Below are 10,966 nucleotides of genomic sequence, written 5' to 3'. Positions count from 1 at the left end.
TCCCTCATCTCCAAGGCCCTAAAGGAGCCTTCCACATCCATCAAGGTTTTACCTGCACATCCACCAATATCATTTATTGTATCCATTGCTCCCGCTGTGGTCTCCTCTACATTGGGGAGACTGGCCGCCTCCTAGCAGAGCGCTTTAAAGAACATCTCTGGAACACCCGCACCAATCAACCACATCGCCCTGTGGCCCAACATTTCAACTCCCCCTCCCACTCTGCCAAGGACATGGAGGTCCTGGGCCTCCTTCACCGCCGCTCCCTCACCACCCGACGCCTGGAGGAAGAACACCTCATTTTCTGCCTCGGAACTCATCAACCCCAGGGCATCAATGTGGACTTCAACAGTTTCCTCATTTCCCCTTCCCCCACCTCACCCCAGTTCCAAACTTCCAGTTCAGCACTGTCCCCATGACTTGACCTACCTGCCTATCTTCTCTTCCACCTATCCACTCCGCCCTCCTCCCTGACCTATCACCTTCAACCCCTCCCCCACTCACCCATTGTACTCTATGCTACTTACTCCCCACCCCCATCCTCCTCTCATTTATCTCTCCAACCTTCAGGCACTCTGCCTGTATTCCTGATGAAGGGCTTTTGCCCGAAACGTCGATTTTACTGCTCCTTGGATGCTGCCTGAACTACTGTTCTTTTCCAGCACCACTAATCCAGAATCTGGTTTCCAGCATCTGCAGTCATTGTTTTTACCCAACTACATATACATCCTGTCCCTCAGGATTCCCTCCAACCACCGACGTCAGGATTATCGGTCTATCATTCCCTGGCTTGTCCTTAACAACTTTCTTAAACAGTGGCACCACGTTAACCAACCTCCAGTCTTCTGGCACCTCACCTGTGACTATCAATGATACAAATATCTCAGCAAAGGGCACAGCAATCACTTCCCTAACTTCATACAGAGTTCTAGGATACACCTGATCAGGTCCCGTGAATGTATCCACTCTTATGCGTTTCAAGACATCTAGCACTTGCTTCTCTGTAATACAGACATCTTTCAAGATGTCACCATCTATTTCCCTACATTCTATATTTTCCATGTCCTTTTCCACAGTAAACATTGATGCAAAGTACTTGTTTAATATCTCCCTCATCTCCTGTGGCTCCACACAAAAGCTGCCTTTGCTGATCTTTGAGGGGTGAAAATGTGTTGCTGGTTAAAACACAGCAGGTTAGGCAGCATCCAAGGAACAGGAAATTCGACGCTTCGGGCCAGAGCCCTTCATCAAGAATCTTTGAGGGGGCCTGTTCTCTCCCTAGTTACCCTTTTGTCCTTAATGTGTTTCGAGTCATAGAGATGTATAGCATGGAAACAGACCCTTTGGTCCAACCCGTCCATGCTGACCAGATATCCCAACATAATCTAGTCCCACCTGCCAGCACCTGTCCCATATTCCTCCAAACCCTTTCTATTCATATACCCATCCAAATGTCTCTTAAATGTTGCAATTGTACCAGCCTCCACCACTTCCTTTGGCAGCTCATTCCATATACGTACCACTCTCTGTGTGAAAAAGGTGCCCTTTTTTTATACCTTTTCTCTTTTATATCTTTTCCCGAAACCTATGCCCTCTAATTCTGCAATCCCCCAACCCAGGGAAAAGACTTCGTCTATTTACCCTATCCATGCCCCTCATAATTTTGTAAACCGTTATAAGGTCATCCCTCAGCCTCTGATGCTCCAGGGAAAACGGCCCCAGCCTGTTCAGCCTCTCCCTATAGCTCAAATCCTCCAACTCTCGCAACATCCTTGTCAATCTTTTCTGAACCATTTCAAGTTTTACAACATCTTTCCAATAGGAAGGAGACCAGAATTGCACGCAATATTCCAACTGTGGCCTAACCAATGTCCTGTACAGCCGCAACATGACCTCCCAACTCCTGTACTCAGTACTCTGACCAATAAAGGAAAGCATACCAAATGCCTTCTTCACTATCCTATCTACCTGCGACTCCACTTTCAAGGAGCTATGAGCCTGCACTCCAAGGTCTCTTTGTTCAGCAACACTCCCGAGGACCTTACCATTAAGTGTATAAAGTAAAAACAATGACTGCAGATGCTGGAAATCAGATTCTGGATTAGTGGTGCTGGTTCATCAGAATGTTTCCTGATGAAGGGCTTTTGCCCGAAACATTGATTTTCCTGCTCCTCAGATGCTGCCTGAACTGTTGTGCTTTTCCAGCACCACTAATCCAGCATTAAGTGTATAAGTCCTGCTAAGATTTGCTTTCCCAAAATGCAGCACCTCGCATTTATCTGAATTAAACTCCATCTGCCATTTCTCAGCCCATTAGCCCATCTGGTCAAGATCCTGTTGTAATCTGAGGTAACTCTCTTCGCTGTCCACTACACCTCCAATTTTGGTGTCATCTGCAAACTTACTAACTGTACCTCTTATGCTTGCATCCAAATCATTTATGTAAATGACAAAAAGTAGAGTATCCAGCACTGATCCTTGTGGCACTCCACTGATCACAGACCTCCAGTCTAAAAAACAATCCTCTATCTTCTACCTTTGAGCCAGCTCTGTATCCAAATAGCTGGTTCTCCCTGTATTCCGTGAGATCTAACCTTGCAAATCAATCTCCCGTGGGGAACCTTGTGGAATGCCTTACTGAAGTCCATGTAGATCACATCTACCGCTCTGCCCTCATCAATCCTCTTTGTTACTTCCTCAAAAACTCAATCAAGTTTGTGATACATGATTTCCCATGCACAAAGCCATGTTGACAATCCCTAATCAGTCCTTTACTTTCCAAATACATGTACATCCTGTCCGTCAGTATTCCCTCCAACAACTTGCCCACCACCGAGGTCAGGCTTACTAGTTTATAGTTTCCTGGCTTGTCCTTACCACCCTTCTTAAACAGTGGCACCACGTTAGCCAACCTCCAGTCTTCCGGCACCTCACCTGTGACTATCGATGATACAAATATCTCAGCAAAGGGCACATTTCCTTAGCTTCATACAGAGTTCTAGGATACACCTGATCAGGTCCAGTGAATTTATCCACCTTTAACCGTTTCAAGACGTATTTGCAAAAACCCTTTGGATTCTCCTTAACCCCATTTGCCAAAGCTATCTCATGTCCCCTTTTTTGCCCTCCTGATTTCCCTCTTGGTCCATCTCACTGTGTTCTGTACGTCTCTAATTTGTTATTTTTCACCCCATCATCAAAAGCCCATTATATTTTTGGCCATCAATATCACCACAAGCCACAGGATCAGAATTAGGCTGTTCAGTCCATTGAATCTGTTTTGCCATTCAATGAGATCAATCGCCCTGACATTTGGTACCACAATGTGACTACGCTGAGGAACTCCCTGAAAAACTGAGTGTTGCAGACAGAATGAACGGGGTTTAGGAAAAATAAAAATCACATGAATTTGCCGGCACTCCTCGTATGGTCTGGACAGTGAGGAGCAACAAATCACAAGATGACCAAAACAGAAATTGTTGGAAAAGCTCAGCAAGCCTGGCAGCATCTGTGAAGAGAAATCAGAGTTAATGTTTCTACTTTTGTTTCTGGTTTACAGCATCTGCAGATCTTTCGGTTTTTAAATCACAAGATGAATTCTGATTGTTTGATAGTTTGGCTGTGGTGGCTGTAAGGTGTGTTGTGATTGTGATGTATCTGAATCTGCAGAGGATTATCAAATGCAACAATGATTGCAGATTTCGCGATCGCCCATTCATTGGAAGCCTGAGATTCCTTCCACTGATCTTCATTTTCTCGTGATATATTACAAATTTCGGCTAACATCTGCAAACGTTAACAATTAGAAGCTGAATTTTACAGAAGCTGCTTTATTGCTGTTTTGTTGTTGTCTACGGGTTACATTAATTTTCAAGTCATATAAGTCACAGTTTAGGAATGACTGGGACACTATGTAAGAGAAATGCACATTCTATGATGACCAGGTTTGTATTACAGATTTGTTTGGTGCCATTGAGTTCCACCAGTTGGTTTTAAGCTCCGGTTAGTAGAACATTATTCTCTGGTTTGCTAGTCTAGTGACATGACCACTACACCACTGTCTTCCCCATAAGACCAGAGGAGATCACCAAGGTCATAGGGACTGAGGTCACGGAAGGAGTTTTAGACAAGGCAAGGACTGACAGGCAGAATCATTTCTTTGTATTTTTAACCATTTATTCTAAACAAAACACACTTCACTCAGCAGGTTTGTTAGATTTGGTCTTTTCTGCTGATTGGAATTTTTTATTGATTTATGTGAATGATAATAAATTACATAATGGTCCCATTCAGTTCACAATCTTGCTGCACCAATATTGGAAAAGGCAAAATAATACCAAAACATAACCAGAATAAATAACCATTCAATATTGCCATATGTCTCAGATTCAATGTCAATCAATACTTTGTTAGCTGTTGTTAGCTGCACTGGCACTTTGGTTTTGAGAGTGGACAGATATCTAAGTCCTGATTGTCATCCCATGCAAGGTATTGCATTGTTTGGATAGCTCAGCAAGCACAGGATCAGTCTATCTGTAATACCCCTGGTGAGACTTCAGTAAATGCTGACAGCCCCACCCCTGTAGGACACAATCTCACCCTGCTGTCAGAAATATGGTCTGCTTGACTCCAATTCCATAGAACTTAGAATCACGAAGTCACAAGGCACAGAAACAGACCCTTTGGCCCAACTTGTCCATACTGACCAATTTTCCCAAACTGAACTTGTCTAATTTCTCTGCTTTTGGTTCATATCCATCTAAACCTTTCCTATCAATGTACTTGTCCAAATGTTTTTTAAATGTTGTAATTGTACTTGCTTCTACCACTTCTTCTGACAGCTCATTCCACATACACACCATCCCCAGCATAAAAGCATTGCCTTGCAAGTCCCTTTTAAATCTTTCCCCTCTCGCCTTAAACTGATGCCTTCTAGTTTTGGACTCCCCTACCCTTGGGAACCTTGACCTTTCACCTTACCTATGCCCATCATGATTTTATAAACCTCTGTAAGATCACTAAAGGTATATTTTTGCATCTAGTGATTCCTGATGTTTATTTTGCTACCCTTTTGGTTTGATTGGACCATCCAGTGTTGCGGGAGCACTGCACTGCTGGAGGACCCTCTCATCTATGGATAAGAGGTCTCCAAGCCCAGAGAATTGGATGGTCACTTACGTTAGGACAAAGTGGACAGAGCTGAACCCTAAAATACATCACAAGAGGAAAGTGATATGAAAAATTACAAGGGAACAGCAACAATGGACAGTGAAATTATAGATAACCTTGACAACACAATGACTCTTCACTAAAAGTTCAGATACAATTACTTAATGCCTGATACTTCTGCTCATCAATCTGCAGGAAGTAGCTATTAAAACAAACCCTGGAGAACTAATTACAAAAAATCAGCCATGCTGTTCCTGTTGAGAAAATTGTTCTTGTATATGATTTCCATTCATAATACATTTAAATAGACCTAATTACAGTCACATCTCTCAGAATGGTAACTGTTAATATGCAAATTAAAAATTACATTTCATATTGCATTAAGCACTTAGTCAACCATTATTACTGCACACTGCGCTATCCCTCATGTATTTTACAGGCTGGTAAGTCAGTCACGGTTGAACTGAGTGGCTAAGCAGACTCAAGAGGCTGCATTGTTCCTTTGACTCTCCAAACTTTTATTTGGACATATCTATCTCTTTAGTGACTTTAGATCAGGTTTCTTGGCAATAGACATATCCAGGTCACATTCAGCAATTTCCTGTAACAGTTTGTATTGCCTAAGGGATCTCACAGATTTTGTTTTACCCCCAACTACAACCCCAACCCAATTTGTCCTGAATTTTTTAACTAGCGTTTTGTCTCTCCCAGGTGATCACTTACAATTAGGAGCATGCTAAGGCCATTTAGTTCTTGCTCCACCACACAAAATGAATACAGTTGATGTGAATCCAGACTCAGCTCCACCTTCCTACCTGTCCCCTGCTACCCATTGACTCATGTGTTAGTCAAGAATCTTCCTGAAAAATATTTGATGACCCAGTTCCAGTGCCCTCTGCAGAAGAGTTTTCCATAGATCCACAACCTGTTGAGAGATGTTCTCCTCATCTTCATCATAAATGGGTGACCCTGTAAGTTTAATCTGTGTCCCCACATCCTTGTCTCTCCAATAAGGGAATACATCCTTCCAGCATTCACTCTGTCAAGTTCCCTTAGGGTCTAGGGTGGTGTGTATAAATTTGCAATCTACAGGAGATAATTTTAGTTAAACTTGTTTCTACGGGATCATCAGTAATAGAATCATGAATGGGTATAGAAAAAGCCTGTCTATCTATTTGTCTGTCAGGCTATCTATTGTATCCATTAATCTTATCTATCTCATTATGGAAAAAAATACAAGTGGATCCATTTTCTGTCCCTTACATTATTTGGAAATTTCTTACATCCAAAGTCTCTCATATTTGATTGTCTGATATACAAATGTATTATACTCAATACTAATATATTCTGGCTCAATGCAAATCTCTGTGAGTTGCTGTGCAAGTCAATTAATAGTCATTCAAACCTATTACATAATTGTAGTTATGATTTAGAGACCGCAGTGTTGGACTGGGGTGTACAAAGTTAAAAATCACACAACACCAGGTTATAGAAGCGCTGCTCTCTGAAAGCTAGTGCTTCCAAATAAACCTATTGGACTATAACCTGGCGTTGTGTGATTTTTGCTGCAAATGTGTTGCTGGTCAAAGCACAGCAGGCCAGGCAGCATCTCAGGAATAGAGAATTCGACGTTTCGAGCATTAACTACATAATTGTAGTTCAGTTAAATTTTTTAGGAAGGTGAAGATGGTTTCACAGAAACACTTCCTAATATTTTCCTACAAGGTATTTTCTTTAACTTTCAGTCTGCCAAGCCAAGAATGACAATAACATTTCTTTATTATTACCATGCAATATTATATTTTATATATAGATTTTGCACAATAATATAAAATGTAATTATAACATTTATTTATATTGTTTCATAAATATTGTTACCTGAAGGCCTCATCCAATTCTTGCATCTAATTCAAAACTAGCCGACCACTTATTTCGGGGAGATAAACCAGTTGGGCTAGATTACCTGGTTACAGTGCTGTGATTTCTAAGTAACTGCATGCCATTACCAAAAGTAATTACTTTTCAATGTTCAGCAAGTAACAGGAAAGGCATGTGGAGTGTTGGCCTTTCTTTTAAAGCGAATAATAATAAGGAAAAAACAAAAACAAATTCCTGGAGAAATTCAGCCGGTCTGGCATCATCTATGGAGAGAGTTGATCCGAAGAAAAGGAAAGATATATTGTACTAGCATTGGAAGCAGTCCAGAGAATGTTCACTTGGTTGATCCCAATCACTGAGGGTAGGTTGAGTATGTTAGGCTTGTAATCAATGGGGATTACGACAATGAGAGGTAATCTCATTGACAGGGTAAATACCTAGAGGTTGTTCCCCCTTGAGGGTGGATGAAAGGAAGCACTTAAAAGACTTCCTGAATGTTTCCCTCAAGAAGTGCAACATGGACGTCAACATCTGAGACCTTCACTCAGGAGAAACTAACTTGGAGGAACCTCCTGTGTGAAGAGACACAATTCTTCGAGAACACTCATCAGCAAGAGGTAGCACAGGAAGGAACCTAACAAAGGAATTCCAGCAACAGCAACCTTGAGGCCAAGGATCAGTTTCGTCTCTCAGAGGTTAGTGAAATTGTGAAATTCTTTATCATTAGCTGGCTTCCTTTGTGAAGTTCAAGCTTCTAATTTTAAAACAGCATGTGGTGCATGATGGAGTCTGTGTGAGACTGTGCAGTCAGTTCCAGTGATTTAGGATGGGGAGATTGCGCAATAGGTTTGAGGTTGTCCAGATAAAGAAACTGTGCAGTGATTTCCAGTTTATCAGGTTAGGGAGACTGCGCAATGAGTTTCAATGTAACAGGGTAAAGAAACTGTGCAGTGATTACTGGTGTGCCAGGATAGGGAGACTGTGGAGCTGAGAATCAGGGATGCGTAGGGGAGCTCTGTGGAGGGAAAAGCAAATCCGAGGGACATGAACTGTAGTTTGTTTATACTGAAGATTAATCACTTGAAAATTCCACAAATAATTTAGGACGTATTTTTGTAAATAGTTTAGAAATTATTTACATGAACTTGATAAATAAAAATCACAGGCAACTGAGACACTTTTAATTTGTTTTGCTTCCAGTTAAGAACATGAGAAATAGGAGCAGGAGCAGGCCATTTGGCCCATCGAGCCTAGTCCGCCATTCAATAAGATCATGGCTGATCTTTTCGTGGACTCAGCTCCACTTACCCACCCGCTCACCATAACCCTTAATTCCTTTACTGTTCAAAAATCTATCTATCTTTGCCTTGAAAACATTCAATGAGGAAGCCTCAGCTGCTTCACTGGGCAGGGAATTCCATAGATTCACCACCCTTTGGGTGAAGAAGTTCCTTCTCAAGTCAATCCTAAATCTGCTCTCCCTTAATTTGGGATTATGCCGCCTGGTTCTAGTTTCACCTAACAGTGGAAATAACCTCGCTGCTTATATCTTATCTATTACCATCTATTAGGGTGGCATGGTGGCTCAGTGGTTAGCACTGCTGCCTCACAGCACCCAGGTTTGATTCCAGCCTCGGGCAACTGTCTGTGTGGAGTTTGCGCATTCTCTCCGTGTCTGCATGGGTTTCCTCTGGGTGGTCCGGTTTCCTCCCACACTCCAAAGATGTGCAGGTCAGGTGAATTGGCCATGCTAAATTGCCCATAGTGTTAGGTGCATTAGTCAGGGGGAAATGGGTCTGGGTGGGTTACTCTTCGGAGGGTTGATGTGGACTGGTTGGGCCGAAGGGCCTGTTTCCACACTGTAGGGAATCTAATATAACTTTATATGTTTCTATAAGATCGCCCCTCATTCTTCTAAATTCCAATGATTATTGTCCTAGTCTTCTCAATCTTTCCTCATAAGTCAACCTCTCAATTCCAGAGTCAACCCAGTGAACCTCCTCTGCATCCCCTCCAGTGCCAGTACATCCTTTGTCAAGCACACTGTACTCAGTCTAAATTTTGTTTTCCCCAGTTGCAATTGTGGGATTCAATGTTTATCTTCAGAATATTAGTCTTGTTCATCAAATTATCTTGAACCCAAATGGTGTATTTCTCCAGAGGCAAAAAGTCTATGAAATAGAACCATTCACGGTGAAATACATTTAATCAGCTGCTGTTCACTGTTACAATGTATGTCTTGCATGGACTTCAGGCGTACAACCCTATCGTGGTTATGTTACTGGACTAGTAACCTAGATATCTTAATAAATGATTCAGAGACAAGAGTTCAAAACCCACCACGGCAGCTGGGGGAAATAAATTCGAGTAATTAAACATATTTGGAATAATAAGCCAGGAGTGGTGACTGTGAAATGGTTACATTTAGTGATAATGATACTAGGCCAGCAATCCATACGCCCAGAAAAATGTTCTGTAAATGTAAACTCAAATCCTACCTCAGCAATTAGATAAATGTTAATGAAATACATTTGAAATACAAAATCAGTATCACATCCAGAAGGCATAATCTCAGAGTAAGTGTCAGAGATGACAAGGATATTTTTTCTTACAGAGGTAGTGAATCAGAGGGCTTTCGAGGATGGGTCATTAAGTCTACTCAAGACTGAGATAGATTTGTAATCATTAAGGGTATCAAGGGCTACTGAAATAAGGCAGGAAAGTGGAGTTGAGGATTATCAGATCAGTAGCAATCTCAATGAATGCTGGGGTGGGCTTGATGGGCCGTATGGTCTACTACTGCTCCCACATCTTAGAGTGTTGTAAAACCTGTTTCGTTCACCAATCACAACATTTAAAAGGCACCTGGCTGGGTATATGAATAGGAAGGGTTTAGAGGAATATGGGTCAAATGGTTGCAAACAGGACTAAATTAATTTAGGACATCTGGTCGAGTTGGACTGAAGGGCGTCGTTTCTGTGCGGTACAGCTCTGTAACTCCAACATAAGTTAGTGTTGATGTACTCAGAACAGGATTTGAGACGCCTGCCAGACCATGGGGGTGGGGGAGGAGAAGCCTCTTTCAGGAAACAAAACTCGAGTCTTTTACTTTCTCTGCCTTCAGATTGAATCTCCCACCCCCTTTCTTATCCCGGACTGTCAAACGCGGTCATGGTGTCCGCCGATTTACTCCTGAATTCGCCGCTTTACATCTCAATGGGTGAGTTGGGGGGTGGGGGGGAGAGGTTGTTGGAGAGAAAAGAATCAAACTGGGGGCTGCTCGCCATTTGCGGCGAGGGGTGTGTGTGTGGTGAGCTTATCAAGTGAGGTTGAATGGGAGAGTCTTAAAAAGGGGAACCCTTCCCCCAGACACACACTCCCACCGCCTGGAAAACACTCACTGACCATGGAGGGAGAGAGAGGGGGGGGGAAGGGCCTCTATTCATGGGTTGCAGGGCGGAAACAATTCCCTCTGGTGTCCCGGTATGAGAGGGTTTTGCATGCATAAACTGAAGCAAACTCATAAAGTGAAGCAAACGGTTCAGAAAATGCTATTCACCGCCCTGGCTGAAAGGGGGTTGGGTTGGAGATAGAGGCTGGCCTAGATCTCTTGCTGAAATGCACCCAGGCAGCTTCTGTGTATTTTGTTTTACCAACCCCGCCCCTCAAAAGTTTGAGTTTCCTACATGCAGTTTTGCAAAGTCAAGTGACATTAGATTTCAGATTTAAGTGGAAACCGCACATTCACATGCTGTCCTTGCTCCCCCTGCTGGCTAGCTACTTTTTAACACACACAAAAAAGTAAGACCACACAAGTTGTTTTTTTAAAAAATATATATATATACATTTATATAAACATGCTCCAGAGTGTGACGTGCTGTTTTGCCAGAGTGAAAAAAGATATGTCGCTATGGAGACG

This window comes from Hemiscyllium ocellatum, chromosome 42 (genome assembly GCF_020745735.1).
Source record: "Hemiscyllium ocellatum isolate sHemOce1 chromosome 42, sHemOce1.pat.X.cur, whole genome shotgun sequence".
Classification (NCBI taxonomy): Eukaryota; Metazoa; Chordata; class Chondrichthyes; order Orectolobiformes; family Hemiscylliidae; genus Hemiscyllium; species Hemiscyllium ocellatum.
Note: the sequence above shows the minus strand (reverse complement) of the source record.